Source organism: Corvus brachyrhynchos, unplaced genomic scaffold, assembly GCF_000691975.1.
Source record: "Corvus brachyrhynchos isolate BGI_N302 unplaced genomic scaffold, ASM69197v1 scaffold45, whole genome shotgun sequence".
Lineage (NCBI taxonomy): Eukaryota > Metazoa > Chordata > Aves > Passeriformes > Corvidae > Corvus > Corvus brachyrhynchos.
In genome coordinates, this window is record NW_008238361.1 from 88,008 (window position 1) to 110,801 (window position 22,794).

Here is a 22,794-nt window from a genome sequence, read left to right on the forward strand (position 1 = left end):
GTAAAACTCAACTACATAAATCTTGTAAATGAAATAAAACCGAGAACCCAAACTCTTAGAGAAAACAATTGATTTCTGTTACTTTTATGTTCTTCATAGCAACTGATGCATAAATATGACAATGAAATACTGAACTCCTGTTGAATTATCAGTTTTCAGAATCATAAGGGCTAATTTTGCTTTGGCAGATTAAACATTTTCTGAGATTTTTTTTTTGGTTGATCTTTTGTTCTAAATCCATTTTTTTGGATGATCGGTTCTCCAATATTAGTTCATCACAGGAGAGAAGTCTTTAAAAAAACTATAAAAATATGTGTGTGGGGTTTTTTAAATCAGAGTACTTAACTTAAACTGTATTTTAAGCCCATGACTTCTCTTTTCCTTCTGACTTTTCCAGTAGAAAGGGTTTTCAGTAAATGCATTGTCATGTGCTAGTCTTTATTAGGTATTGATGACTTTTCTGCTAAGCCTTTTAAAACTACCAAAACTGGCATATCTTGTCTTTATGCATAGAGAAACTTGCTTCAGTTTTTTTCAAATGTTCAGGTAAGTTTAAAGGAATAAGGGCCCCCCATTTTATCAAGTGTTCTTTCTATAGGGTTTTCAAGAACTACTGGTTACAAATATTAATAGAAGTATGAAACAGATTGATAAAGCTCCCTAATCTCACCTTCTCAGTCTTTTATAAATGCTACAACTCTGTTAGCTTTGCCGTCAGAGTCAACTTTCGGAGCAGACAAGTCCCGAATTACTAAGGAAAAACAGGAAGAATGTAACCTGAAAACAATGTTCTTTCAGTCTTTGTTTGCAATATAGTTAAAAAGGGCACAAAGTTTTTAAAATACAGGCATATCTTTTGTAGTGTGTTTGCATTGGAGAAATAAGCAAATTGCCATCAAGATAGAAAATGTCTTCCCTCACAGTTTTATGAAAACGTTGCACATTTTGCTGCATTCTGCAGTGCTTTCAGATACTAAGTTTTGATTTAACTGAGAAGATGCCATTGCCAGAATGTAAACCAGTTATTCTAGTCTTGCTTAAAAACCCAGCTTGCAAAGTGATAAGAGTAACAAAGGTGGGAATTCACCTCACCCTGTCTTCCCACTGAAGTCAAACCTTAACTAGCTCCATTTATATGCTAATATTAAGCACATGAAGCTTCCTTTGTCTTTTACTTTTTACACAGTAAGGAAATAGTGCAGGGAAGCCTGATTAGGTTACATTAATGTTGCACAGTCCATAATGAGATTTGAAAAGAAACAATAAAATCACTCTTCTCCACGTTTACTGTCCCGTTCTCCATTGACTATGTCTGTTTTTCTGTTCTTTCTTTTGTTTTAAATATTCAACTTCCACCTCTCTCCATTGAGTGTGGAATGTTGGCTATTTCTGGCCTTTTATTCTTAAGTTGCATTAGGGTTTTGTTTGTGTCTGAGGATACTTTGTTTTACACTTTCTAATAATTTGTTCTAAAAACAAATCTAAAGAATAAACCACAAAAAATGCTTCTCTGTAGGGCTTTAATGGAATAACTGGGAGTACTGAAAGGAAGAATAAACTAGTTTCAAGGACTTCCAGTATTGAACAGTGAAATGGCAAATCCTGAGCTTTTCATGTTTGTGTGTGTGCAGTTATATCAAGAAAGAGAATATTTAGTCTGAAACAATGTTCTTTGGTCCTTTAAAGTATTTTTTTTTTTTATTGTTCGGAGAAGTTGGTGTTGTGTAATTTCCTTCTGTTCATGCCAAATCATGCCTTTGCTATTGAGTTTTACCTTGGTTTTCCATTTGGGGCACCTGTTGACTCTGTGCATTGGACACTGGGGCTACAACCAGTCTATGTGTGTTTAATCAGGGAGCCATAGTAAAGCCTGTTTTTAAAAATACTTCGTGACTTGATTCAAGGCTGAGGAAGGTGTGACTGTGTAGTATCCCTGCCTGCCAGGTTCTTAAGTAGCTGGTTATCAGTCTTGGCAAGAGGCAAGCAAGCACCTGAAGAGCTCTTTTCACTGCCCTCTGCTGAACGTCTAACCTTTGTCCCAAAGTTCAGGTTTTGGGGGACTGTTCAGTGCCTTCAGGACTGATCCCACACCCCAAACTTAGCAGTGCCATAGGAATATATGTAGTCAGAAGTACAACATTTGTGTAGAATCTTAGCTGAGAAGCAAGTACTTGAGCTTTGAGCTTCAGTTAGTGCAGGAAATGCCACGTTTCCAACTTAAGAAAAGAAGTATGACTTTGTTTTCTGCTTTCTGGAAGAAAAGTCAGGGCTCTGGTCAGCCAGCAGGATGATTGGGGGTGTAGCAAAGTACATAATTTTTAAGCTTCCCCTCTCTCAAGTGTTTTGCTCCCACTGTTTAAATAGTGTAATTACTGTGTGGTATCTTCTGTCTCCTCTCTTGTTTTGGTTCCAGTAGGTTGGGGTTTTTTGGTGGTGTCAAAGTATGGCAGTAGGGTACAGAAGGAGATGATCAATGTTTAGATTTCCCCTTGGGAGAATAAAGATGATACCCTTCCTTTGTAGGCTGATGATGTTGCCACTGACTGTTGTGAGGAATGTTTGTTCCTGGCTGTCCTTTGTCAAGGGAGAAAAATATCTCTTGCTTTCCTGGCAGGCCTGGGAGTGTAGCTTGATATTGGTGGCCATAACAAACAAAAAAAGCAGTTTGAATTAATTTAGAGGTTGTAATTTAAGATTGAATTAAAGAAAAACTCCGGCTGCTGTTGATGCAACTGCCTACCTAGTTTTAAATTATCTAGCTTGCCTAACTCTAAAAGAAGTTCTTGCTCATGTAGATGATTGAAGTTTTGTTTGTGTAAACTTGTTAGTGTGCTTTCTTGTCTGTGCCACTGTGAGATAGGTGAGCTTTATGGTCACGCAGCCGTGTGATGCTGTAGAAAAGGATCTAGAGCAAAAATACCTGTTTTTCTACACATTTGTTTTCTAAAAAGTATTCAGTGTAAAAGTCCCAATCAAGGCAAACCCAAAGAAAAATCCTGAAATGCTATTTTAGTCTAGCATTTTTGATATGTAGGCAATTTTGCCCATTTGCTTAGTTAAAATTGTCTATCAGTGTAGCTGAAGAGAGCACCTCTAAGCTTTGTAAAGCAAGTCCATGTTTAATGCTACAGACAGTATTTTTAAAGTACCAAGCTGTAAAATTTCACTGAATCTTTACATGTCTTCAGAGAAAAAATATACATTAGAAAAGTCCAACAGTATTGGATTTCTACTGCTATAGCAAGTAACATTTTTCTGAAATGGAAATGTTGCATCTGTTGTGCTGTTTTTGGTGTCCTATACAGTGTGTGTGAACTAGGTGTTTAGAAAAATTTGATCTACCCAGGGAAGAAAAAATCTGGGAAGTAAACAATGCAAACAAGTGTTCAAAATTACTTTGAGTTTTAAATTTTCAGTGAATTATGTGTGGATTGTGTACTGATGCACAGATGCTTCTGAATTCTCATAGTGTGAAGAGAATTTGAAATCTGTGTGCTTTAGAGAGCATCACTAATGGAATGAAGCTCTAGTTTCATTATAAAAAAATTGCGATTTTCTTTTCATTTTTGGGAATTTTTTTTGCATTTTGACAGATTCCTTTGGCTTACTGTGTTTATCAAAGGGTTGCACATTGTACTGTATCATTCACAATTTACTTATGGTAAAAGGGCTATGTGTATTTAAACAGACGGTTGCAAACAAATCAAGTGTTATTATATAACATTTATCTTCAGCTGTTCCTCTTGTAATGGCTTCATATCTGGCAGTGGGAAACAAGGTGCTTTCACTGTGCTGGAAATACCTCACGTACTTTTTTTTGATAAATTTTGCTGTTCTGTTTGATGTGTCTTTCTTTGTCCTTGTAAAAGTTACTTGATGACTCAGTTCATCATCAGTTTTCTGTTTTCAGGTTGCAGAACAGCAATGTCACAGAACTGACCACGTTGGTCACAGTAAGTAAGCTGTAGCAGTAAGCGTTCTGATAGTTCTCTGAGAAGCACGACTCATGCAGGGAAAAGGAAAATATTACATACTGAATGGCTTCGTGCTAAATTCTGCGTCCAGGTCCTGATTTCAGCCAGGCATTAAGTACAGCCTTAGCTAAAACTTACAGATTCTTAGTCCATGCGTGCAGTTATTTTTGTGACTTCAGGTTTAGCTGTTGAGATGGTCTTTAACAATTAACATCCATCATACTGTTACCATTCTTTCGGGATTACTTTGTATGTAGGCTTGAAATATGAATTTGATAGTATGTAATTTTAGCGTATACCTTTGGTAGTTTTGATGTCTATTGTACAGTTTACAGAGTATTTAAAACTAGTTGAGAGTTTGTGCTGGGAGTTTAATTCCAAAATCGGTTTTAGCAACTTTGGAAGGCATTTTGCGCAGTCAGAGAATACTTGCTATTTTGCTAGATGTTGAGCGTGAGTTTTCTTGTTTTACTAGGCTGGGTGATACAGTGGAGTCTTAGGTCTCAATAGCAACCTTGTGGCCCTCATCCCAGATGTAACTTCACAGTCAGTAGAGGTGAAATTTGCACTTACAGTAGGAAAGAAAAGCCTAAATCAATCATTTTTTGCATGCTGGTTAAAATAATTTATAAGATTAAAGTTAAAAGGCTCAGGTTTCAGAAGTGCTTTCTGTACAATGTGGAAGGAGAAGCTGTTACAGCCACTACATGTGACTTAATACAGTGTTTATGAGAGTGGCAAGAGCACCACCAGCAGCTGCTAAATTCAAAGAATGAATAGGTTAAGAGAAAAGAGCAGATGTATTAAATAGGAGGGATCAAGTGTATTAAAGTTCAAAAGAGCAGTTTTCTAGTGAACATATTGCTCAGGCAGTGATAGGAGAGCAGGTAAGGGTGGGAGGTATGATAGCTTGCTATTCTGAAGTCATGAGCAGTATTCTGAACCATTAAAAAAATCAAAAAGCAGAACTAGGCAAGTCATTAAGTAATTTGCAGTAACGGACAGAAATAGGAAGGCTTTATCTAGTATTTAATATTTACTGCAGAATCATATTGTGAAACTTCCTGTAATGCTGTAGTATACTGCCAGCTTCTGTAGTGTGAGCTGGCTTTAATGAAAAAGCCTTCATTTCGTAAAAGCTTTAACCCTGTTGGTTTTTTTGGTAATGAGGTAACATTTTTTTCTGGGATGTACTGAGACTGCTACTTTCCCAGCCTCCAGTGACTGAAGAAGGATGTAGAAACTTGCTAGAAGAAGCTTCCCGTTTTGCAGTTTTGCTTCCAGTTGTGGAACCTTTTTTGAAAAAAAGCCCTTTACCTTAGGAAGGAGATACAGTTCCGCTAAGAATACAGGTGCATTGCTTGAGTTAAAAATTTGTCCTGACTTCTGAACACTCAAGTGTTACAAGGGCTACTTCCTCCTTAATGCTTTGGGAGTTATTATCTGCAAACAAGTCCTACTCTGTGGGGCAGTTTTTCCTAGACCTGCAAGCGTGGAATGAGAACTGCTGCTGGCGGCCGCTGACCGCTGTTCCTCTGTGGAACCATCAGGATGAATGCTGAAGAAAAGAGTGCCTTACTCAGGAAAATGGGAAAAATGGTCCATAAATGCTCTAGTTGACATGCATGAATTTCCTCCCCTTAAGTGTGCAACTGGAGGAGAATAGAAGGAATTTATAGTAAGATTTATGCTTTTTGATGAGTTATCTTGTAGGCAATAAAAAATACAAGAGAAATAATAGCGAGGTGTCGATTTCTTTCTTTCAACAAACTTAATTTTAATGCTGGCTGTCAGTACTAACTCAGTGTGCCAGTTTCTTTGTGTGTTTGTCCAACCATATTTAATTCTTTTCTGAGAGATGAAAAATATCGAATCTCTGAATAATAATCAAAAATGTATCCCTAATCATATCTAACATTTTTGTGAGTACAGGCAATTTTTTTAGCCTACAGGACATTCTTCGCTATGAAGCAATAATAACCCTTGCATCCAAACAAAGAAACGGAACTTCAGTGTGCCTTTGGTTGTAACAAATAGGTTGATGAAGGGAGAGCTTGAAAAGATTAGGAAACATGGCAAGTAATAATTCCTTCTGTGTTGTCAGTTGTGGTGTTGATGGTCTGCCTGTCTGTTTGGTGGGATTTTTTTTTATTTTTCATGTTAAAACGATGCCATTTTAGATACGAAGTTCTTGTGGATACTAATTTCTACTCCCCAAATACAAAATTATTTTAATTCCTAGTCATGGCTCTTTTTATTTGTTACAAAAGGCGACAATGGTGAATTCTAACAGTCCCAATTTATTTGTGGAAACGGCTAATTTAGAATGTTGACACAGTACTTGAAAGTGATGCAGGTAATACGTCCTAAAAATTTTTTGTATGGTTGTAACTAAACACGTTCTTAATGGCTATAGTAAAAGAAATGAGTTAAAAGTAGAAGATTAGCTCAGCAGAAGGCTGAACAAAATTTTCTGGAGTAAAGTTAGGAAATTAAGAAGAGAGGTCTCTTTCACAAAAACTGTGATGACGAGGCACATTTGTGAGAGATGTTGCCATTACAGGAATACTAGTGTTGGGTGAGTATGGCAATGAGCAGAAGCATCTTCATAGGTGAAATTGACACATAAGGATTTTTTTTCCATTTTTTTTGGAGGGGAGGGAGGAGGGGAATAAAAAAAGCAAATAAGAGCAAGATGTTAGAAGATTCAGAAATCAAGCATTCTACAGGAAGTTTAAGTAGGGATTTTAACAGGTTTTGAAAACTACCCAATTTCTTTTCACAGTAACAGAGTATTCAGTGGCCTACTTGGAATTGGCATCTAGGAGTGTGAAAGCAAATGGCAACAAAAAATGAGTGCGAGTCAGACCCATGAAAGATTTTGTGTATTTCAGTTACTGGTTCTAAAATATGGAAGCAAATTGCCTGCCAAGAAAACCCCTTTTCTTACTTGACATTTAAACATAGATAAATAATAGCCTGTTTGCAGCTAAATAAAAACACAGAAGACTTGCAGAAGCAAGCGAATTAGGCAAACAGTTTTTATTTTATTTTTATAAAACCATCTGCTTTATCTCTTGCAGCTTCTATATCAGAACAAAAGAAAATTAACAAAAAATGGGATTGTTGAACCGGAAGTGAAATTTGATAAATCTGGAAACTGGCAGCTAATGAGAAACTATTGATAATGAGTTGGAACACATATTATGGAGAAGTAAGGGGGAAAGAAAAAAGGAAAAATTGTTGAACTCGGGCTAACAGAAGTAGTTCTATGCTTTTATGGCAATTTGAGTGTATCGGTAGCTCGCTCTCCACAACTGTTCCCCTTCTCGTCAAAGTTAGCTTAAGCATCTAGATACACAGCTGTATTTGCCTTTTTATATCATGTAACTACTCAAAAGGATGCAGAGAATTCCTAGAAGGATGCATTTGGTTATGGAAAAGGTGTCGCTATTTCTATATTCCCCCCAAAACAATTCTGGTGCCTACAGTACAAGGAAGATGTGGAGCTGCTAAAGTAGGTCCAGAGGAGGCCACAACAGTGATCTGAGGGCTAGAGCCCCTCTGCTCTGGAGCCAGGCTGGGAAATCTGTGGGTTTTCACCTGGAGAAGAGAAGGTTCCAGGGGGGACCTTAGAGCCTAAGGGGGCTCCAGGAGAGCTGGAGAGGGACTGGGGACAAGGGATGGAGGGACAGGACAAGGGGAATGGCCTCCCAGTGCCAGAGGGCAGGGATGGATGGGATATTGGGAAGGAATTGTTCCCTGTGAGGGTGGGGAGGCCCTGGCAGATGTTGCCCAGGGCAGCTGTGGCTGGCCCTGGGTCCCCGGGCGTGCCCCAGGGCAGGGTGGAGTGAGGGTGGGGAGGCCCTGGCAGATGTTGCCCAGGGCAGCTGTGGCTGCCCCTGGATCCCTGGCAGTGCCCAAGGCCAGGTTGGAGGGGGCTTGGAGCACCCTGGGATAGTGGAAGGGTGAGCACCCATGTCATGGGGTGGGATAAATGAACTTTATGGTCCCTTCTAAACAGAATCATTCTGTGACTATAAAAGGAGGCTGTTCATGGTTTGTAGTAATAATGTTTGAAAAGTAGCTGTTTGGGGTTTTTTTGACAGTGTAGGTGGATATACACTTAGCAAGCTCAGAAGGAATTTAAAAGCTTCCAAAACAGGCCATCCCCCCCAAAAAACATGAGAATTTACTTTCTTCATACACGTGTAACACCTGCAGATTTAATTACATCTTCACTTTAGTATACTAGCAATTAACATTGACTAAGAAACTAAAGATAGTATGATTGTAACAATTTTATGTGCTTGCAGTAATTATAGAGAGTGTAAATGAAACAGAGGGCAATTGTGCCTTTTTTTCTCCTTGTTTCTGTGTAGTTTTTAGAAAATCGTGTTATTAAAAAATGGAAAGTAGTTTATTGCTGTGTGTTGTCTGCAAATATGGTTAGTGTATATGTACTTGTATATCCTTGCTTGTGTGTATTTAGATGCCTTTGTTGAGGAAAACAGCATGCTAGATCTAACAACTAAAATTACAAAGTAAAGTTACAAGAGGACTGAAAGTTTCAAGGAAAGAATTAATGAACTGTATATTTCTCTGTGGAATACCTATTTTTTTTATAGTTTTCTTTAAAACTAATAGTCTACATTTGATGTGTTGTAAGTTATAATAGGAAGGCAGTTAAAAAACCAAAACAAAACATAAAACCCCTTTACTGACACAACTTCTGTAAGACATACTCCCAACTGTGTTAATGCTTCTGCTGCAAACCAGATTTAGTAACGATTGTTTGCTGAGAGTGTTGAATGGCAGATTCTGATTTAGTACTGTAAATCCACCGCTAGGAGGAATAAGTGGTTTGTTAAACTTTACAGATGACAACTGGAGGAGCTCAGATGTAAATTCAGTTTTTGGTAGCATCACTGTGTTGTTTAGACCAGCTGATTTCTCTTTGCAATAGCAACATTCCATTTGCACAAGAAAGTGTTTTTGTTGTTTACAGTTCCTTCAAAAGTTTAAAAGTTCAGAAATCTTTCCAAGTACACGTGATTAGATTAGAGTTTTCACTTTGTTTGCTTTGGCTTTCTTACAGAAGGAGTGTTCTTAGCATTTAAATATAAAGCTTTTCCCACTTACAGGAAATGAGAAATATTTTTTTCTAATTAAATTTCAGAGTCTTAGTATACAGTAGCTCTGAAATTTAGATGTTCGGGTTAAGAAGGCATTTCTAGTCGACTATTGAAAAGGTAATTTTTCACATGTAAATTGTCGCCACCTTATATTTTGAATCTAAGTCTTCAGGAACTTTTCTGCTGGTAACATTTCTTGAGTATTGTGTCCCTGTTTCATCTAGAAAGCCTCTTTTTATAGGACTTGTCCAATTCACCACAGGGAAGCTCCAAAAAGTCTGGTCTTTGTTAGGGCTATGAGTTCAAGGAGGGAGGTATATTGTATGGGTTTGTTTTTTTTTTTTTTTTTTGTGTCCCTGTTTCATCTAGAAAGCCTCTTTTTATAGGACTTGTCCAATTCACCACAGGGAAGCTCCAAAAAATCTTGTCTTTTTTAGGGGTATTAGGTCAAGGAGGGGGGTAATATTTTTGGGTTTGTTTTTTTTTTTTTTTTTGCTATATACCAAAATTCGTAATACTACCATCGATAATTTTACATTTGGTTATTCAAATGTAAAATTATGTAGAGCTAAATTAGCATTACTTTATGTCTTTTGTTATTTTAAGGTAGGTAGAAAATGTTGTGATAATAAAGAAAAATTTAAATAGTGGAATCAAAAGATTGAAAGCTTAGAATGCAACTGATTAAACAGAGTTCTTTTAACTTGACAACTGGAAGAGCTTAAATGTATGTTTTGTGAGGAAACTGATGTAGAAACAGAAGAGGTTGGTAAGTGGCAGTCTTGTGCTGATCAGAACCTCTCTTCAGCCATGTGTGAAAGGTAGGTACAAGGCCTTACCTTGTTCTTGAGTTGTGGTTTTATCTCTATTTTTCCACTGCTTTGTAGCATCAGTAGTCCTTAAACTAATTTATCTTAATTCTGGCTAAATAAGAAGATTTCTGCCCCCTGCCCCAAAATTTTTGCCAAGCAAAGGACAGGTTGAAGCAGTAGCAGAATGCCCAATCCCTTGGAAGTGGTCAGAGTCTGGATGGGACTTTGAACAACCTGGCCTAGTAAAAAATGTCCCTGCCCATGGCAGGGGGTTGGAATAAATGGTCTTTGAAGGTCCCTTTCAATCCAAACCAGTCTGTGGTTCTATGAAACACTGAAATGGGTGCTCAGAGAGCTTGCAAAAGATGTATCTTCTTTATTGACAGGGCTCTGAACAAGTTGATGTAACTTCAAAGTTAATTGGGCTTTGAGCAGTTGATGGGACCAGGTGACCCCTGTAAGATCTTTCCAATCTACACAACTTTATGCTTCTATCATACAGAACTACAGAATTCCTAACTGTAATCCTTTTCTTCCCCTTTGTCTCTTTTGTCCTAGGATTTTCAAAGGAGGAAGGGAGAATTAAAGAGGCAGTATATAAAAAATTGATGAGTCTGACCAGTGCTTCATTGCAAGGAGTATGTGGTGGTAGGGAGCTGCCGTTGTGTAGGGCTTAGAGGTATTGGATTTCTAAGAGTGATTGATTCTTGTTTGTACTGCTGTCCTTCCATGTCTTCAGTGGGATCTTTCTTAGTGTAATGCTGATGCCCCGATCTGGCTATGCCTGAATACCTTATCTTGTTCTCCTCCTTAGCTCTACTGCCTTGTTGTATATCCTCTCAAAGATGTGTTACTCTGCTTTTGTGTTGGGCTGTTTTTCCTCAGTTTGGGAACAGTTGTCTTAAATTTGGATGCAGCATCGTGTCCTTCTTTAGGTACAAAATACAGTGAGCACTGAAGTGCTGGTCTCTATTGATCTTGGAACAAGCGTGTTTCATGCAGGTGCTCCCTTGTGTTCTATAGTTTGCCAATCCACTTTGCCACTGTTAAACAACCAAAGCGTTAGCTAGTGGAAGGTTGGCAGGGGTAGTTGCATTGCAAATGAGATAAGTAGTGAAATGTATATTCATAGCAGGTGGAAAATTGAACAAATTAGATGGGGGTTTTTTTGGTTGGTTGGTTTTGTGTTTTTTTGGGTGAGAGGTGGGATATGAGAGTGTGAGGTGAATGCCTACAGCTCATAAAATAAACACGTTGGGTATGTATCCGTGTGTGTATGATCTGACCCTTTCTAAGGTGGGCACAAAGGTAACACCTGAATTAGTTCAACCTTATATTACAGTTTACCTAAGCCCTTGTGTGATTGAGCCAGAGAAATTCTAAGGGCAATGTTTTTTGCATGATGAAGAGATGTTTTTTCCCGTACAGATTTAGAAAAGTATTCTAGGTTTAAATTCTGCTTATTTTTGGAAAGTTAAAAGCAGCCTGAACAAGGTGAATAGTGGGCAGAGGGCAAATAGAAATAGAACAGATTCAATTTATCAAGTTGCTGACACTAAGTTTTGTAACAGGAAGAAGTAAAGACCTAAGCAATGGAAAGAAAGGGTGGGAGGTACAGTTGAGATTGTAAAAGATGTACTTCACAGGTGTTATGAAGTAATTTTTTCATAAAGGTGCTTGCAAGCTTCATCTAGTGTTCAAATATTTTGCTCCTCTGTACTTAACATCATGAGGGCTTGTATGGCAGTAGTTGAAGTTCTGGCGATGTGATCGTATGTGATTACATACATATTTGTAATACAGAATTGTTTCTTCTGTGGCACGGTTTCAGTATAAAATCAAGCTGCACCTTTGCATGTTTTAAAATTAGTCTAGAGTACCGACATTAATCTGCATTTTGAGACTCTGAAAGTTGCTATCTATGAATGCCTTCATTAAAGTCATATTGTAATGAGCTTGATGATGGAGAGTATATTCTCATACTTGAGAGAGAACATGTGTGCATATACGTGTGTGTGTATATATATTGTTTATCTCTATATATGTGTGTGTGTGTGTGTATGTATATATGATAGGTTTTATCAGTCCAGGTATAATCTGTTTGTCTGAGGACCTAGTTCTTTAGGCTCTCTTTCAGTAAGTCAAGATTTTCTTTCCTCTTCTGACCTATCTGTAATCTGGATATTTTTTTAAAAATCAGTTTGCATATACATCAAGAGCTGAAAGTAGTTTTGCTGGTTTCAGTCAGGCTGTGATAGTTTATACTGTGTAGTAAGTGTCATACCAGGCATGGTTTGTTTATTTGGAAAAGAATAAAGTAAATTGTGATGGTGTGCATGTAGATTATGTAAATACAGATGCTTTCTAATTCTTTTTACATGTTTTCTCAATATTCAAAGGTTTTCTTTTTAGGTTTTCCAAAGGTAATTTCTTTAAGGCAAACACAACAGTGAAAAGGATGTACAACTTGGAGTTTTAGTATTCTTGCACAATTCAGAAGAAGTAAAGAAATGGTGTTTTAGAGTACAGCTTAAATGCATATCAGTTGAATAAAGCATAGGCTTAGAGCTAGTTGAGGGCTATATGTATCATCTGTGTTAGATATTTTACAGAGGTGATGTCAAGGTGAAAGCAGACTTGCAGAATGGTTGGAAATCATTGATATTCTGACTCTGAGGCTGTAAATGGCTCTGTGGCAGATGGAGGCTTTGTCAAGGAAGAAAAATGGCAGCTCCGCAGCATCATAGATGCTTCTGCTTAGCAGCTCAGCACATAGCCTGTGACCTTCCAGTGTTCAGGAGTTCCTTTTGTGCTTTAATAAATTGTCCTCCATTTTTACTCCCTAAAAGTAGATAAATAGTAGTCATTATAATTCAGTACAATTTGTGGTATTTCATGGTGAAAAAAACATAAGCCTGTTTTATTGCTAGGTATTAAAAGTAAGCTTTGAAGGATGCTTACAATTTCTCCATTGAAGTGCCAGTAATAGCGTTTTACTAAGCATTGTGTAATACTGAAAGTAAAGGTGTTAGTGTATGTAGTACAGCACAATACAAAATCTGTATATGCAAACTGGATATGCATATGTGTATATTCTGTATGTAAACATGTGTATATGTTTATGAATAGTCTCTGGAATATTTGAAACACTATAAAATGGACAGTGTTAATTTTTGAAATACGTTTGTACTGCAAGCATCTGTAATAAATCTCTGATTTATTGCAGTAAAATACAGAATTTTAGACTATATACTGAAGTAGCTATTTCTGGTTAGTTCAGAGAGAATAAATACAGTTGATTAATTCAGAATAATTTCTGAGTTCATGCTTTTTCTTACTAACAAAAATTCAAATATGTTTTAGCACCTGGCATTATCTTATTCTGTGGGATGTTGATGTGGTTTCATCTGTATTCTTGTCTATATTTTTACAATAAGGGTTCACTTTTATTACTAGGGTAACTGGTTTCTGTATTCTCATGCCTATGAAATTTATGCCAGGTTGTGTGAGTTGTGAAGTTTTATGTTGTGTGCCTAAGGGATATGCATGATTGCCTAGTGTGAACAGCAATGTACCAGAATCACATATTTCATATGTACAGTAAATTTGCCTATGTTAGTCTTTCTCATTTAATCATCTGCATTAAAGCTGTATCATTTAACAGTCTTCTGTATTCTTAGGTTCCATATCCACTAGATTGATCCCTAGTAAAACTAGGGATATCAGTTGCTGTAGTTTATGGCTTCAAGAGCCTGTAACATCTTAGAGAAGATGCTCAATTGGACTGTTGATCTATACTACATGGCAGTAAGTCATTGTTAAAAGTGTGAGCTTTTCACAACTATCATCTGCCAGCCATACTCTTCAGCCTACTTGACAATTGTTGGAGTTACAGAAAGCAATTACTGTTTGTCACAGAAGAAAATGACCTATCACTTTCGAGGGTCAAGGTTGTTGCATTAGAGCTTCTTTATTCCAGAGCCTGGAGGTCGTATAGTTCTTGCTTTTATATTAATCATGCCTCCTCTATCTCTTCAGCTTCAGTTGTTTTGAGATGTAATGTGGATGGCTTTGTTGCGGAAAGACAAATGCTTCATAATTGAAAGAAGCATTTTTGATAGTGTGTGATAGTCTTCATACATCTTTTCATTAGGACGTGGTAATGCATGAATGAGAGTAAGACCTCTTCATACGGCATATGCCTGGATGTTTGTATCCTGTAGCCACATGTCTTTAAAAGTGAGAGAAATGGAAGAAAAAATAAGGTGATGTTTTATGCTTTTAGCTTTCAAAGGCTCTTAATGACATAGGTGCTTGTTAACGTAGCAGTGGAGCACATACAAAGACAGTTTATGGAAATTTTTATGCTTTCAGTTGCTTAACTAGTTCATGATGTCCAGTATCTTGATGGTATTCTTCCTGGATTGTGTGGACACCATTTGATACAACTGGCTTCAGGGATGCTTAACTCCATATTCTGACATGTATTTTTTTTTCTCCTCAGTTTTTTGTTTTTTCAGTGGTCTTTTATGCCTTTTTTTTTTTTTTTTTTTTTTTTGATGTTGTGGTGGCTGTTGTAACTATAGAATGACTGAATGGCTTCCTTACATCCCCCAGAAAAAATAAATTACAAATTACTTCCATTTATTCTGTGAGAGTTCTGTGTGCAATTTTTGTATACTGGAGTAAGTAACTGTTTTTCCTTTCCTTTTCATGAAGTTAGGGTTTTGTAGTGCCAGTGGAAAAAAAAAAGGAGAAAAACAAGTGAACACCATGTCACACATGTGACCCCCCCCCTCTCCCCTGCTTCTGCTAAAAAAAGCCAACCCTACCAAACAAGTCAGCAAACATTTATTCTCTCTTGTTTTGTATTACGTTTTGGTATGACTTTGGAGCTCATCAACAAAAATGCTAACTTTAACCATGTGTTATTTCAATTAATTCAATTGAAAAAAAAATCTGTAAAATGAGAACAGTAGAAAAAAATGGTGTGCTGTATTCTTGTTTTAATAGTTTTGGGGTGATTTCAAAACATAGGTTTGATACTTTTGGAGCTAGGGTTGCAAACAAGTTGCTTTTTATCTATGAACTATAAGACAGCATATAACCTGCAAAACTAAAATATGGTATTAGTATAATGAGAGAAAAATGTCTTTTAAAATACCTTTGTAATTTAAAAATTTTTATGGTCAGCTTGGAGTAGTAGAATAAATAATTCCATTCTGTATTCATCTCTTCTTCAGTAAAGTGTTTCATGTACCTGTTATGTATAGTGCGAACTTTAACATACTGTCACTGAACTTGCTGGATTGTTTAACTTTTTTTCGTGATGATCTTGCATGTTCAGGCAAAGAAAATACACTTGTATTCATTTAATGATGCTAAATTCTGTCCTGTTTAATCATTAGATAAACAGAGAGGGTATTTTTCTAAAATGTGGTGTTCTGGTAAATTCTTGTATTAAGGGGCATGCAACTTGAGCTGTGAAACTGTAGTTTGTTCCAAGCAACAGCCAGTTTTTATTAGATGTTCCTGCAGTTTTACAGAGGAAATAAAACTCCTTTGTTTCTATAGTAGTACCTATTGATTTTTCTTTCAAGGCTGTGTTAACAGTGCTGATAGAAGCTATGCAATTAGAATTGACATTTAGCAGTAAGCAGAGAAAGAAATTTTGTAACATAAAAAGTGCTGTACCTACAGTGTTAAAATATTTTGTGGTATCGCTGTACTTGAAGCAGTGAAACCAGGAGGACAGGATACTTGAAAGGTCGGAAAATGAGAGAAAGAACAAATGATGCAAAAAGAAAATGACACTGAGGTCTTGGTTTAATACAAATGTATTCCAGGTTGATGGCTGATTTCATTAGCAAATCTCATTGTTATGCAATGTCTGTTCTTCTGCAGCAAAATGAATATTGTATTCTCAGAGGGTCTGTGTATGTGTACTTTGATGATAGATAAAGAATATATTTATTGTTGTTCCAAGCTTTTAAAACTTCTGAAATATCTTTATCGTTTCAAAATAATTTAATTTTAACTTTCAAGTAATGTGGTAAATTAATGGTTATTTTTGTGGAAAATAGCAGTTTAACCCTCCTTCTATGTGCATTTCTCTGCTGTGCTTGCTACCTATGTAATCTTTTCTCCAAAATCTTGTTTGACCAAATAGCAGTTAATACTGAGTTTATCCCCTGCCACCCTATACATACATGTAAAGAAAATTAAGAATATTGGTTTCTTTAATGCTTTTTAAAATGGATGATAGTAGTATATGCAGAACATGTAAATAAATGTCATCTTGGTGTCAAATCTCATAAAACTCAAATGACTATATGTTGATAGGTTGTATTGAAAAATATTAGCAAAACTTTATGGTAAGATATATCAACTTTATTATGAAATGGCATGTTTTAGTACATAGGACAGTGTGTTCCTTGAGATCCTGATATGCTTTAGTTTGTTTTGTTTCCAAGTTGCTAGTTAAAACCATTCAGTAATACTAAGACATTTTGATAATCAAAATGCGAAAAATGAAAAGGAACATACAAGAAGGTTTTGATGCAGGAAAATTAAAATGTACTGAAATTATTTAATTCAGTTATTTTTCTATGCTCTTTGAGTATTTATTCCATGTATATATACTTCGTAGGGTTGTAGTGGCAAATGTTTGAAATGCTGCTAAATAAGCTATGGTTTGGGATTTTTAGTAGTTCTGTGATTAGTTTTAGGTAATGAGCCTGCATGAATAATGATTTTGGGCACAGAAGTAATGTAAAGAATAAGCTGGTTTTCTGGGTTTTTGTGTGACTTCTATGTGCCCTGAAACAATTCTGTAGTTACTAGGCTTTTGGTAGAGATGTATTTAATAAGAGTAGAATCTGGCTCTTTCTGAGTGATGGTTCACTGGTAGCTACTGTGTCTACTGTGTTTATTCCAAATCCAAGATACCATTTTAAGGATCAAATCGACAGATGCAGTGTTCATGCATTTTGTAAACAATTCAGTGAGGACCAAAAGGCCTTGAGAATAAAGCTAAATCATGAGCAATATGACCCATAAATGTGACCAGGATATGTGGGACGTAGAACAAAGAGAAGATTGTTGCCTCTCTTTCTCTTGGCTTTGGTAGGCTAAAACCAGTGTAAGGATGCAGATGACTTACTGTCAGCTGATGGGTTTTAAAGATTGGTTGATGTAGTTGTTCTTGGTGGTGAGAAACTATTTGAAATAAGGTAATCTATCTTGTGATGCAACTTTGTTTTCAGTTGTGGAAACCACTTTAGACCAATCCAGTGTAACAGTGGAACTCAAGAGTGGGCTCTGTACAGTAGCATATGTAGGGGAAAAATGGTACTGAGGCTTGTAAATGTTGTCAGAGAGCCTGAATTTATAGGGACACAAGTAGGACTTGGTTTGGTGTGCCATTGCGTGAAGGTCTCTGAGGAGTAAAAGGTGGTTGAGACTTTTGTCACAGGCTGAATGTGGGGAAGAAAGTTGGTTGTTGGGTCCATCCTTTGTGGACACACCCCTCCTCCTTCCAATCTTTTGTATTTTAGCTGGAGGTCATTTCTCTTAACTTGTTAGTTTTTCTTGAATAAAAAGAAAATGTATCTGTTACTCCTTAAGTAATGAATTGTCCCTTTTGTCTCCTCCTTATGGGTCCATGCAGTTAGTGTCAGAGGATTCCAGCTAAAATTGCTACAAGCGAAAGACAGACTAATACTGCATTGGAAACTTTTATAAATAAATATATTGATTTAATAAACTGCAGGAAATTTATGCTCTCCAACACCATTAATGCAGGTTGTGTTCACAGGTGATGCTGGATTTAGGTATTGGGTCTGTATTCATAAATGTTTGCTATTTTGAGCAAGTATTTCGGCTATGAAGTAATATGTGTTTCTTGCAACAATTTTGAAGTTGGATCAAGTGCCCTTGCATATTTCTCCTGCTATACAAATAATTTTTCTTGGATTGCATGTTGTGGTTCAAGCCCTTGTGCTGTTATTTTAGGTCACTGAAACAGTTTCACTTGTATCAACAGGTTGTCTAATAAGTTAACTTGCAGAAATTCTGTATTCTGTTTTTGGACCAAATACTTTATTCTAGTTGCTTAGGGGAACTGAGCTTTTTGTTCTGTTAATCAAGGTTTTTATTTTGGGGGGAGTGTTCTTGTTTATTTGTTGGGGGTTGCTTTTTCTTTTTTTTCCCTTTTAACTTTTGTGGTAACCTAGGACCCTCTTCAGTTCCACCATGAAAACACGATTTTTAAACTGGAACTTGCAGAAATTAATTTTTGGAATGGTTATAGGTAGGGAACAACCTGTAATCTCTTCTCATTGAATCAGTGCCATGCGTTCAGTCCATATGCGGTTATTTCTTTTTGTAGAGGAAAGGTGTTTGGCGGTTGATTTTTTTTTTTCTTTTAAAATTGTGTTAATTAAATAATTATTATGATTTCTGAATATTGTGAGTAGATTTCTTTAATTGTGGTTTTTTTTTTGAGGTTGATGCCTAAATTCACATGCAGTAATTAGAGTTTGTTTTCTCAGTTCCAGATTTTTCCAGGGTTGTTTCAGGTTATGGTTTCATAGCACTTTTCCATTCCAGAACAACTTGGGGAGCAGTTTGTTCTGGAGAGAGAGAGAGAGAGAGGGGGTGTGTGTGTGTGTGTACATAAGCATAATTTACACGAAAATAAAGATTTTTTTTTTTTGGGCTTGGCATAAAAAAAGAAAACAATGCAGCCTGGCACTGATGCTTATGTAACATTGTGGGAAAAATTTCCTCATAGTTCAGTTGGTTTTATGTTTTTCTGCTACCTTTTCCCCTCGTGTAATTAAGATGAAGCTGCATACTTCACTTGAGCTGGTTTTTCAGCGAGCAGCTGTGTTACTGGTGATCCAAGTGCTCCGCCTGCCTTTCGGTTTGTTTACCAGGAAATCAAGATGTGTAAACTGCAGGAAGCACTGTTTGACCCTCTCCGACAGTATCTCATTACAATAATTGCTAATCTCTGAATAAGACAGCCATGTTTTATGTGTAACACAGAGGGAGCTTGTGGTAGATTTTAGATGCTTCCTTAAGTACAGCTTTGTCAGCGCTTGCTTGGATTTCATTTTCAGGATAGCTTTTGACAATAAGCATCTAGCGACCTTTGGGCTCAGCAAACTCGGACATGATAGCATGTGTGCTTTCTTCCTACTTGACTGAAAAAGAAAGCAAACAACAAAAACCTCCAAGACCAAACCCTCGGCTTGTTTTGGAGTGCTGTCACTGCTCTGTAGCGACAGGATAATGGCTACTTCCTGATTAAACCCCTCTCCACAGTAAGCTGTTCATGTTCTCTATCTATTCTCCTGTGATGCCAAGTGTTCAGTGCTTTTCTTCTGTGCCTCCTTCCCCCTCCTTTTCCCCCTGCCTGCCCACCCTCCCCCCAGCCTTCCCTGGGTTAATAGTTTGAAATGTTTATAGATTAAAGAAGAATACAAAAAGAGTATGTAGAGTAGCATTTTTTTTTTTTTTTTAATTCTAGGACAACTACGGCTTCTTGTAATGTTTATCTGACAGTAGTGATGAGCAAAAAATCTGATTTTCATGAGATTGAAAAACCCCAAACTATTGAAGTCTATTTAGGTTTTAGACAACTGGTACTAACTTTATGAAAAAATCTGATGCATATTCACTGGACAAATACAGTGACATAGAATGTGAATTTGTGTCATGCAAATTCTGAAGTATTGGTATTTTCATAATATTTTTATCACTTCCAGAACTGTTTCCTGTCTAACAAACATAGTCTTCAAATAAAACAAAACAGCGTTTTGGTCACCTTTTTTTATATGACCGTGTAAGTGCTGTTTCTGTCTTTATTTCAGTTGATGTGTTATTTTTCCTTCAAGTAATTTCTTGGCTCTTTGTGGTGAGGACCAGGTGAGTGTGAGCTATCACCCAGTGCACAGGTGTGGTTTTATTTTTCTCAAGAGTATCATTCTAACAGATTTCATATTGTAAAACAATGGTTACAGTGTGTTTTTGGTCTTACACGGCTTGTTAAATGGGTCTACAATGATTTTATTTTTCTTAAGGTTGGTCTTCTGTTGTGCTGGTAAAAATAGCATAGCATTTGGAGTAGTGCTGTACCTATCACGATAAGTGTTACTGAAGTTCTATAGTATATAATACCAGTGCGTGTTCATGGTTATTTTGTGGAAGTTTAGAAAAGTGCTGAATTAAATTTTGCAGTTCTAATATAAATTAATAATAAAATAATATTGTGTTCTTGGTACCAAAGACTTCATTTTTTCCCTTTGTAAACTAGAGCATAAAAAACCTTGTAGTGAATTCCTAGCCAAAATCATTGTTGCTTTTCAAAGGCGCGCTTTTTCTATTATCGTATCTTACGTGGAAATAAAATGATGTACAATTTCATTTAGCAACAGGACATATCCACTATGTTAACAGAAACTGGAACCAAAAGTGAAACATGGAGAAAAAGTATGATTCAGTTAAAAGAAAGAGATGTTTTTATAATAGATGGTTAAAAAATAGATATTGAATTAAATAGCTGTTACTAAAAAACTTGCGAAGTAGACAGCATATATGAGAAATCTGTTTTGTTTGCACTGTGAGAAAAATAAGTAGGTGAGGAACAGTGTTCCTCCAGCTTGGGGTATAAAAATGTTTTTGGACATGTTTGATCTATTAATTCACACGAGTTGTTAGCTATGGAGAAAAGGGTGTGGACAATGGAGTGGCTAGAGCATGTAGATACAGGCCTATTTTAAGGAGAACAAGGCAGGGAAAATGCCATGGGGAAGAAAGGAAGAGGGAGTCAAGGTATATTACTTTTTTAAAGGGTTTTCTTTTTACGAATTGGCAAAGACCTGTTATTTGGAAGTTATTGATTTGAATTCTTCTTTCCCCAAAATACTTATGCTGTATTCTGAGGATTACTGAGGAATGAGTGCCATTCTCTATGAAACTCTGACTTTTTCATCTTGGGAACATTGACTGAAAGATAAAGGTTTCACATGATAGCTGCAGGTTTTATACACATGCTGCCTCCCGTACAAGCCCTTTAATGTTGGTATTTAATTTGGAAGCCCAGTGACCTGGAGCACTATTCTATACTGATGTCTCTTACAAAACAAGAGCACGTTGATTTTTTTTTTTTAACAAAATACTGAATTGCTGCTGTTAACAGATAAACTGATAAGCTTCATATAGTCTGATATTCCAGATAAGTTACAGTAGTGTTTAATATTGACTCTGTCTATGAAATGTCCTCGTTTGGGTACCAGCAAAATGTGTGTGTTGTCTTCCAGCAGACTTCCTTGCTGTCCAGCCATCTTCTTGTACCCCTGCTCCGTTCTTTCTGATGTCCTTGGAGCCCTTGCTATTTGTAATCTTTTTTCATATTCTGCCTCTATAGGGACTCTTAAAGCTGGGTGCCTCACAGCTGACCTTGTTGGCTCAAGCTTCAGCCTAATTTACAGAACCTGGTTCCTGCAGAACAGGCAGAACAGCCCTGATGGGAGCTGTAGGAGCTGCATTACCTGGGCTGCCTGGGGGAAGTGTGTGAGGCAGCAGTGGCCGAGGGATACGGCTGTTTTTGCTGTGCAGGGAAGGGCAGATCCTAACCCTGGGCCCAGCCATAGGCCCTCATGGACCTCTTGAATTGAATGCTGGGTGGCTGGAGTTGGGACTGCTTACGCTTCCTGCTTCAACACCCCACAAGAGAGCCCCAGTTTTATCTGTGAGATTTGACCATCATTGACTGCTTGGCTTTGCAGAGTGCCTTTAAATTTTGAAAGAATGGTTTATTGCAATGTGTATCACTGTTAATCTTTAAAAAGTTTTCAAGCTTTGCAAGCAAACAACATCTGGTACAGTAAAAAATGGCCTCCTGTGTTTTAACCAATGTTCTTTAATCATGTAGGAAGATGTAATGTTTAGCATGTGGCTTTGTTAGAGCCTGAAATCTAGATACAGTACTTTTGTTTTGAAGATGGAAGTATGGATGGTTTATTATCTTCTTTCTTTCCGGTTTGTGGAAATAAAAGTGCAATGTTGGCAGGGGTTTTTTGTGTCTAACCACTTCTTTAGTTTGTAAATAACATCAAGATGTCAGATTTGCATCTGCTTGTTTTGTAAAAATAAAGTTGTGAATGGAGTCAGCCAGAATAGTCTTCTGACATGGTAATACCTGCTGCAGCTTCTGTTGAGGCTTAATTTTATTTCTTTGTATCTTAAGACCCCCATTATTTTTCCTTCTAGTTTGTTTTGTGGGGGTTTTGTTTTGCTTAAATGTCTCAGTTTTTAAAAAGATCATGATACCTTTAAAATTGGAAGGAACAGTGAACAAATAAGCTAAGAAAGATGTTTTGCAAAAGGGGGTGGATGCCAATGATGAAGCTGACTCAAAACAATGGCTGTTATGGCACGTAACACTTCCTTCAAGAACTGGTTCTGGGTTTCCAAAGAACCGTGAGAGTGCAACTGCATGAAAATGTGGAAACCATTTATCTGTGTCTCAGCCTGTAATAAGAGTTCAAACCTGAGGAATTAGCATTCCTCAATGATAAGTTTTTTAGTCAAGGTGCCAAAACTCAGTCAGTGACATGAGAGGCTGATAGACTTCTTTGCTCTCCTGTGGGCTAAAACTAGTTTTCGCTAGCTTTGGAGAACCTAATGTACAATTTAGATGTTTGACTTTTTCTCTTTTTGTTTTAACATAAAATGATATTAATGTTAGAATAATGAGACTGAAGTTTGGTGCTATTCTGAATCAAACTCAACACCCTTTGCAAAGCCTGAGGCTGGTACAGGAGCACATTGAAAAGATTTGTTTCTCCTGAATGCTTTTCTGGA

The 22,794-nt window shown here is 36.9% G+C and overlaps 1 protein-coding gene across 3 annotated transcripts in view; it reads left to right on the top strand.

Annotated features, from left to right (window-relative positions):
* BAZ2B (bromodomain adjacent to zinc finger domain 2B) overlaps nucleotides 1-22,794 on the top strand; it is a 121,695-nt gene that overhangs the window by 24,052 nt on the left and 74,849 nt on the right. The window contains exon 1 of one of the 3 annotated variants that reach the window (XM_017736031.1): nucleotides 3,923-3,953. The exons of 1 other annotated variant lie outside the window; for it this stretch is intronic. The gene's annotated coding sequence lies outside the window, so the exon portion shown is untranslated. Of the gene's footprint in view, nucleotides 1-3,922; nucleotides 3,954-18,934; nucleotides 19,251-22,794 lie in introns of those variants that run through there. One more of the 3 variants, XM_017736029.1, reaches the window with a different exon arrangement.